Source organism: Carex rostrata, chromosome 5 (genome assembly GCF_964058835.1).
Source record: "Carex rostrata chromosome 5, lpCarRost1.2, whole genome shotgun sequence".
Lineage (NCBI taxonomy): Eukaryota > Viridiplantae > Streptophyta > Magnoliopsida > Poales > Cyperaceae > Carex > Carex rostrata.
In genome coordinates this window covers 10,703,147-10,711,996 of record NC_135922.1, presented here as the reverse complement: position 1 = coordinate 10,711,996, position 8,850 = coordinate 10,703,147, and the positions used below count along the sequence as shown (strand labels likewise).

Below are 8,850 nucleotides of genomic sequence, written 5' to 3'. Positions count from 1 at the left end.
GTATTTAAGAGTAGATATATATGTAGGATTAGGTGATTAGAGTAATTTACGAGATTGAGAATAAATGAGTTTAAATTTAAAGAGGGTCATTTGTCTCGTTGTAAGTCCGATTTTTTTTTATCAATGAAATTGTTAGTAGACATTTAAAGTCACTGACCTTAATAAAAAAAAAAAAAAAAGAGAAAAGAGATTATATTGTTAGTAGGCATTTAAAGCCACTGAACTTAATTGGTCGTGCAAATAAATGTTCAAATCTCACCGCAAGATTAACAAGAAAAGAGATTATATTAACAGGTACAAAGGTAGGCATAAACTCCTTTATATCTACTGCACGTGCAGTATTACAGGTTTGATAACTTTTACGGAGAACTTTTTACGAATCTGGAAGAATACACACGAATCTCAAGACAGTCAGCACCGTGTGATTTAGGGTCTCTTCCATTTTTCTTCTTTCTTCATCTGCTTCAATTAATTATTTCTTTCTCTATTCACCATTATATATATACTGCAAGAGAATATTAAAGTATACCAATAATATAAGCCATATACTTATCACTTATCAGTTCGGAAGAAATATATTTTATGGCAGAGGCAAGCAACCTAAAATCTGATAATTTTCCTAATTAAGAAGCAAATATCATAAATAAATAGGTGCGTGCAACTTACGGTTAATGTGTTATTGATTAATTTAATATCTTGGTCCCCACATAATTTACTAATAATCTACCTGAATAATTATATCTAAGTATTGCTGCGCTGTTTTAACCTAAGCAAAAAAAATATAAAAAATAAAAAATAGTACTTACTCCTTAATATAAAATACTAACATATAACTAACAAGGCATCAACTACTGTTATATTGATTGATTACACAAATAACAAAAGAGAGAAAAAAACAAAGGATACTCCTATATATAAATGCCTCTCTCCTCTGAAGAGAGATCTATCCTTGTTCAATCTCATCACCTCTCAAAATGAACCCCACACAAACAAACCCCATGGCAACCATCCACACACACTACTTTGAACTACACACTTATTATTTCTTTCTCCTCATCTGCCCCCTCCTTTTCTTCCTTTTGCTCCTTGTTGTAAAATCTCAATCAAGATGGTGCAATTGTGCTATTTGCACTGCATATGTGACCTCCTCATGGGCTTCCGATTACCCAAATCTCTGCGACTGGTTGACGGACCTACTTCGTCAGTCTCCTACTCGTACCATCCATATCCATGTGCTCGGCAACACCATCACGGCCAACCCCGACAACGTAGAGTACATGCTAAAGAAGAACTTTCTAAACTACCCTAAGGGAAAGCCCTTCTCGGCAATCCTTGGTGATTTACTCGGCAACGGTATTTTTAATGCAGACGGTGAGTGCTGGTTCTTCCAGCGCAAGATGGCGGCTGTTGAATTGAATACTGCATCGGTGCGTAATTTCATGGCACACATTGTTTCCTCACAGATCAAGCATCGATTGTTTCCGCTTTTGGATTCCTTGGCAAGAGATAATAACGCAGAGTTGTCCGATGGAGAAGTGATCAATTTGCAGGATGTGTTCCGTCGGTTTGCTTTTGATGTCATGTGCAAGGTGTCTTTCGGGCTTGACCCAGGTTGCCTTGAATTGTCACTCCCAGTGTCAGAGTTTGCAAAAGCATTTGACATGGCCTCGATGCTGTCCGCTAGGAGGGGTGCAGCTGCTTTTCCTTTTATTTGGAAGACAAAGCGGCTGCTTAACATCGGATCCGAGAGAGAGCTGAAGCGATCGATTCAAATGGTGAATTCTCTAGCAAATGAAGTGATTCGACAAAGAAGAAAATTGGGGTTTTCATCAACAAACGATCTTTTGTCCCGTTTCATGGGTTCAGTACAAGATGACAACTACTTGCGCGATATCGTGATAAGTTTCATGCTTGCTGGCCGTGATACCGTCGCCTCTTCCTTAACCCTTTTTTTCTTACAACTATCAAAACACTCACTTGTCAAAGCCTCAATTAGAGATGAACTAGAGAGAATAGGTTCATGTGATAAACTTGGAAGCATGCAATATTTGCAAGCTGCTTTATATGAAAACATGAGACTATACCCTCCTGTGCAATTTGATTCCAAGTTTTGTTTAGAGAATGATACACTTCCAGATGGAACCTTTGTTAGTAAAGGAACTAGGGTTACCTACCATTGCTATGCAATGGGGAGGATGGAGGAGGTATGGGGCAAAGATTGGGCTGAGTATCGGCCCGAGCGGTGGATCCAAGATGACGGTAAATTCTCCTTCATACCACAAAGTGCATTTAAATGCCCGATCTTTCATGCCGGGCCGCGCGAATGCATAGGAAAGCAGATGTCTATGATGGAGATGAAAGCTGTTGTTGCCGCGGTGGTAAAGAGATTTGATATAGAGGTTTTAAACGGAGACTTGCCAAAGTTTGCTCCCGGTCTAACCGCATGTCTGAGTGGCGGTTTGCTTGTTCGAGTTCGCCGGAGAGGTGAAGGAAGACAATAGTATATATAGATCTTGTGTTTATTATCTTTAGTTATATTGTCAATATAACTTGGTCTAGGTAAAAAAAAATCAATGAAGCTTCCCCAGGAAATTAGTAAGAAAATTGGAAGTTGTTCACCTTTCTCCCTTTTTCTCTCTCTTTAATTTATAAAGGAGAGCTGGTGAGGGTTTTTAGACTGGGTGTAACTACTGATTGTGAAAATAATTAATATTTATATCATGTATAATAAAAATCTAATGGAGAAGCTTCTTGCTGATATTTATTCACACTTCACTCTATCTGAATTGGAATTTTATTAAATAGGGATATATATACTCAATCAAGTTGGCACACAATTCAACATCATTAGAAACTCTTTTGATAAATTTATACAAGTATATGCTACGTACATAATGTTGAAGGTAGAATAAAAAATTTATCAATATAAATTAATGCTCTAGTAAATATAGTAATTAAAAATAAGTTTTTCTTGGTTTTGAAAATAATTAGGCATATAAAAAGTGCCTTGAGACTGGATTTTTTGAAAATATTATTCTATTAAATATAATACGTACTCCGAAATACCACATAATTTTTAAGTTTTGCTATAAATAATGCATGATTGCTAGCTAGACAATACAGAACAAATGTTTCTTCTTGTTATATCAGTGGGGTCAATAAAACCTAGCTACCAGTTCTGATAATTATTACTGATGCATGTATTAGAGAGTTCGGCTAGTATGATATCGATATCATATGACATTAACTGCAAAATTTGCTGGATAAACATTAAACGACAAATCCAAAATGTTAAAATCAATTTACTTTATGATTACAGTATTTACATGCAATTTTTTTTTTTGAGTTATTTGAAGTACCAAGTCAAGCGGTAAAAAATGTTGAACAATGAATGCATTAAAATGAACTTAAAAAACTCCCACATATGATAGCTTGACTTGATACTAAAAAGTTCGAAAAATTATAAATTTTGCATGGAGATGCACAACTAATAAAGTAGATCAGTTTGAATGGTTTGGGTTCATTATTAGAAATCGATTCGATAAGTTTTAGAGTTGTGTATATAGACTAAAATAACACTGATGCCATACTAGCCGAACTTTGTTTAGATATTATGAACATATATATAACTACATTCAAAACAAAAATAAAACAATGAGTACCTACACATCTGGCAACAATTAGACAATTAATGTCCTAATAACCTAATAAAATACACATAAGTAGATTAACTTTGTTCTTTGCACCTTTAATTTGCTACATGGAGTTCACTAGCTAGTAGACCTCTGTACTAAAACTAAAAGGAAAAAAAATAATAATGAGTCCCTACATGTAAATCACTGGTAGGCCTTTGCACCTAATAATTAGGTCATTTTTTTTAGTTATTTTATAGCTATGAGAAGTGCAATTTAATTGATACTTCTTTATATGTTTCATACACATGAAGTTAGGATTTTTTTTTTTTTAAATAGAAATGGTTTAAATTAATTTAATGGAACAAGCCTTGTATGGCTGGATTTTCTGAAACTAGCCTCCACCGATCCCTAGGATCGGTGGAGCATAAAAACTACTTTCTACACCGGTCCTAGGGACCGGTGGAGCACGTTTTTCACCAGCAGCGTTCGCTCGCCACAGAAGATCCGTTTTACCCCTCCACCGGTCCTAGGAACCGGTGTAGGCTGCTTCTATAGTTTTCCCACACGCGATGGCTCTGTCTCTCCCTTTCCTCCTCCATTGTTGTTCTTCATCCCAAACCGTGAGCCCCCCTTTTGTTTAAATTTTTTTTTTATTCTTTCAATATACCCAATCAATTCTAAATCCAATTGTCTCAAAATTTCAGGATTATTTAGGAGATTTGAAAATTCTTCAGATCTACAATTTTGACAAGGTAAATATCTCTCTCTTTATAATTCTTATTTTAACCGAATTAAAACAAATAACTAATTTAATTTAGATTATTATTGTAAAATGTAGTGTTAAATTAGTATTTGGTGTAATTTAATGGTAATGTAGTGTAATTTAGAGTTAATTAAGTGTAATGTAGTGTTAATTTAAAGTTTATTTGATATTAATTTAGTGTAATTTAGTATATATGTAGTATAAATTTGTGTAATTAAGTGTTCATGTAGTATAATTGTTCGCTTACAAAAGTATGCTACAAAGTCTCAGGTACAGCTAGCTGTACCCTTTTAAACCGTGATTGAGCTTTCGTATTAGGTTGCAAGTGCACAACCTTGGTCCAATAGTACAATCAGGTATCGATCCTCAGGGACGGTACAATTCGAGTCTAGATCACTACTTATCCTAGTTAGGTACTAGAAGTGAAGAGTTTGGTTTGAGTTTGTTTCAATTTCTAAATTCAATAACAAAAGATTGCAAAAGAAAATAAATGTTCGCTTCAGTCAAGTTTAAAAGGATGTTTCCAGGGTTTCAGATTTCATCCTCAGCTTTGCCTCTCTGGGCCCTCACTCGACTCGCATCATCTTTGACGCGACCCTAGTGATGCGACCCGCATGGTCTCCCATGCGACTCGCATGGCCCTCGAGTGAATGCAGCATTGCACCTGTTTCTGAGTTATTCGATTGTGCAAGGTTCTACTGACCCTACCTACGATTCCTGAGCCTCAACTCTCGTTTATTAGCACCAGAAACCTAGTAAGGAATTGCAATTTCACCTTCTTAGATCTACAACTTTCAACTCTCGTTTATTCGTGTTCAATCTAAGTCAATTGATCGGTTTGCTAAAGGTATCCACTATCTCTCAATAAATGGAAATCTCACCTTTCGGTTCAATTGATCTATCTTTTCAAATTTCTAACCTACCTCATGTGCTTGATTAAATTGCAAGAAGGATCAAAGTCAAGAAATTAGAAGAGATGCAAGAAACATTCAACAATAGACAATCAAGATTGAAACAATCAAAATCAAGCAATGAAAGAATAATACTCAATCAATTGATCACAAGAACAACTCAAATTCAAATGCAATACATACAATCAAAGGTTTAGACTACATCAACCCTAGAAACAAGAAAGATCTACTCAAACAACATCATAAAAGAAGAGAGAAGAGAAGAGATCATGATAGAACCCAATGTAGCAATCTAGCAAGGATCTTCCCTTCTTTCTTGATCAACACTCCAATTCTTGAGGTTTTGAATCTTCAAATTCGGAACCCCCTCTCTGGTGGAAGGGGTGGTCTATTTATAGACTTTTTAAAACGAGTGCTTCAATTCTGGGCCCTTATTGGGCCTTTGCTGTCTGCTCTGGAAGCTCGCGATGCGATCAGCGTCAGGTCTGATGCGCCCAGCATCAGGTCTGATGCGACCCGCATCGACTCTGATGCTACCCGCATCGACTCTGATGCTACCCGCATCGACTCTGATGCTACCCGCATCGACTCTGATGAGGGTCGCGTCAGATGTGATGAGGGTCGCGTGCAGAGTCTCAGAATTCAGTAACTTCCCTGCTTTCGCCCGTTTTCTGCAAAATAAGAATGAAATTGCAGCAGTACCACATTCTATGGATATTCAATGTAAAATATGCGATTTGGTGGTTTAAAACGCAGATTTTGGTACAAGAATTGGTCAGAACAATAGATCAAATATGGTGATATCAATAATGTAATTTTTTAGTAATATGTATTACAATGTTTATAAAATTAGATAAATGTGTGATGACTCTCATGAAGTTTAAAATTAGATAAAATTAGATAAATATGTAAAATTAGTAATATGTAGTATAAATTTGTGTAATTAAGTATTTATGAAGTTTATTATTAAAATAAAAATTAGATGATATGTTGTTTACATATAGTTAAATTTTGATTATTGTAGCCATATGCTTGAAAAAATGTTTGTTTATATAATTATGTGTGATGACTCTCATCAGTTGCAAAAATATTTTTTATCAAATTTTCTAACAGAGTCAATGGATAATGTGAATTATCCGGAGCTGTTGAAATTAGCACCACAGAACCACAGAGCATGGAAAGTTCGTGATATGGTAATTTTGATTATATCTATTAATTATTTGTTGCAAATAAATATTATATGAAGTATTTGAAGGGTTGATAATGTTTTATTTCTTTTTGGCAGCCTTCCTTTTCATTGAACCAGATAAATTCACATCAGACTAGTGTTCCTTACAATAGTCGGATGGATGATGCTCTGAAGAGATTAGGGTTGTATCAAATTGCTCGCCTTAATGATTGCAAGATTAATCCGCATTTGATTAGTGCCCTAGTTGAGAGGTGGAGGCCGGAGACCAATACATTTCATCTACCTGTCGGTGAGATGACAGTGACGTTGGAAGATGTTGCATTTCTATGGGGCTTACCGATTAAGGGTAATTAACTAATTAAAGTTGTTTATCGGTTAATTTAAATAACTATTTTTTAAGGTGAATTATTGATTGTATAATTCTTTTAATTTGCAGGTGACCCGATTACTGGCACCAGCGATACTGATTGGAACCCATACTTAGAGTATGATCTAGGGGTTGATCCGGCTCTTTTTTACGATAACCTCATTCAGACAATGCCATATAAATATAGGATTTATCATCCTAACACATCGAAAGAACGATTGTCCGTCTCTGCTTATGCGCTTAGACTGAAATGGGTGCGGGCCAAATTTAGTGAACCCTTACAAGATTGGCACAGTGATGAGAGAGTTGCACAGTACACCCGAGGTTTTTGTATGGATTTATTCGGGTCAGTTATGTTTCCGGATTCTAGTACGGATGGAGTCCCTGCGATGTACTTGCAATTCATCAATGATCTAGAGACTCCAAGAGAATACAATTGGGGAGGTGTCGTACTCGCACATCTCTATCGAGAGAATACACTGTTTAGTACCTCAGAGCCATTACTTGTCATTATACCCCACCGATTGAGGAATCCATCATGCACTTATGCCTACTTATGCAGAGCCAAAGGCTTCTGCATCAGAGTTGCGGAGCCGTTTACTAAATTTCATAATGTAGTCATGCACTTATGCCCACTTATGCAGAGCCAAAGGCTCTGCATCAGAGTTGCGGAATCCATCATGCACATAATGTAGTCATCAGAGTTGTTTAATCAAATCCATCCCCTCTTCAAATCTCCAGATTTTTTTCTTCTCAACAAATTTCTTGAATACCTTTTTGATCCACTTTTGAGGGTATCTTTTCCAAATATTTTGACAAATATGCTGTGAACACAGTCGGTGTACAGCTTCACCTTGTTCCTCACACCATCCCAGATTAGGAGTCTCAAACACCCCTCGTATACCAAGATGCTGGTCCGAGATGACACATATTTTTTCTGGTCCGACAACATTGATACGCAACCAATTCATAAACCAACCCCAATTTTCTATAGACTCTTTTTCACAAATTGCAAATGCAAGTGGCAAGAGTTGTTGCTCTGCATCGTAAGCACAAGCCATAAAAAGTTTACCCTTATACCTTCCGGATAAGAACCCAGCATCAACACTGATAACGGGTCGAAGATGAGGCCATGCCTCAATGCATGGCCCAAATGCCCATGCAACCCGGTTGAAAATATTGATATTAAACTTGGTTGATGGTTCACTTTTTAGTAGGTATTGTGTACCTGGATTAGACGCTTTGATGGCAGCCAAAAATGATGGCAGCACCTCGTAAGACTTCTCCCAACTCCCAAACAAGTCCGCAATTGCAAGTTCTCTACCTCTCCACAACTTGTTATACGAGGGCATTACTGTCCCAAATTTAACTTTAACCAGATGCTTGATCATTTTAATGCTTAACTCCAGATCATCTTTCAAAGCCGGTTTAATAATATCAGCAATTACTCTAGAAGTCATTTGATGACTATCCAACCTTTTAGCACTGCCAAAACATGTGTGGATAAACGGGTTGGTGGAAATTGTCCATGCACCTGTTGGTACTACAATTGCATACAGCTTCCATTTGCATTTAGAAGATTTACATTTAACTCTATACTTTGTTCTGTTGCTGTTTAGCACATCTAACTCTGTGTTTCTTGGTAGGTGAAAATCAGCAAGTTCTGATATTAGTTTGGCTTTGGATTCAAACATTTGACCTTCAGCAAATTTTTCATCTAACCTGGGGGGGGGGGGGGTTTGCAAAAAATGCACGATCCGCGTATGGCATTGGCAATTCATCGTGGAATGAGGAACATGGATGCTTAGGTCCTCGATTGAGGAATGGGATTGAGTTGTGCCAATCCTTCAATATTTCTCGGTCGTTCATTTCAGCCTCCGCTTCATCCATATCTGCATTCCATTCTTCATCCGAATCATCATCATCAAAAGAACTTCTATCAGATTCTGTGTCTTCATCTGATTGCTCACAAAGGCCGTCACCGG

General features: G+C 36.8%; 1 pseudogene across 1 annotated transcript; it reads left to right on the top strand.

Moving 5' to 3' along the window:
• The first annotated feature begins 868 nt into the window (after positions 1 to 868).
• Positions 869 to 2,758, top strand: LOC144554696 (cytochrome P450 94C1 pseudogene; annotated as a pseudogene). Its single transcript, XR_013511709.1, has one exon. The product of XR_013511709.1 is annotated as a cytochrome P450 94C1 pseudogene (transcript).
• Positions 2,759 to 8,850: the final 6,092 nt, after the last annotated feature.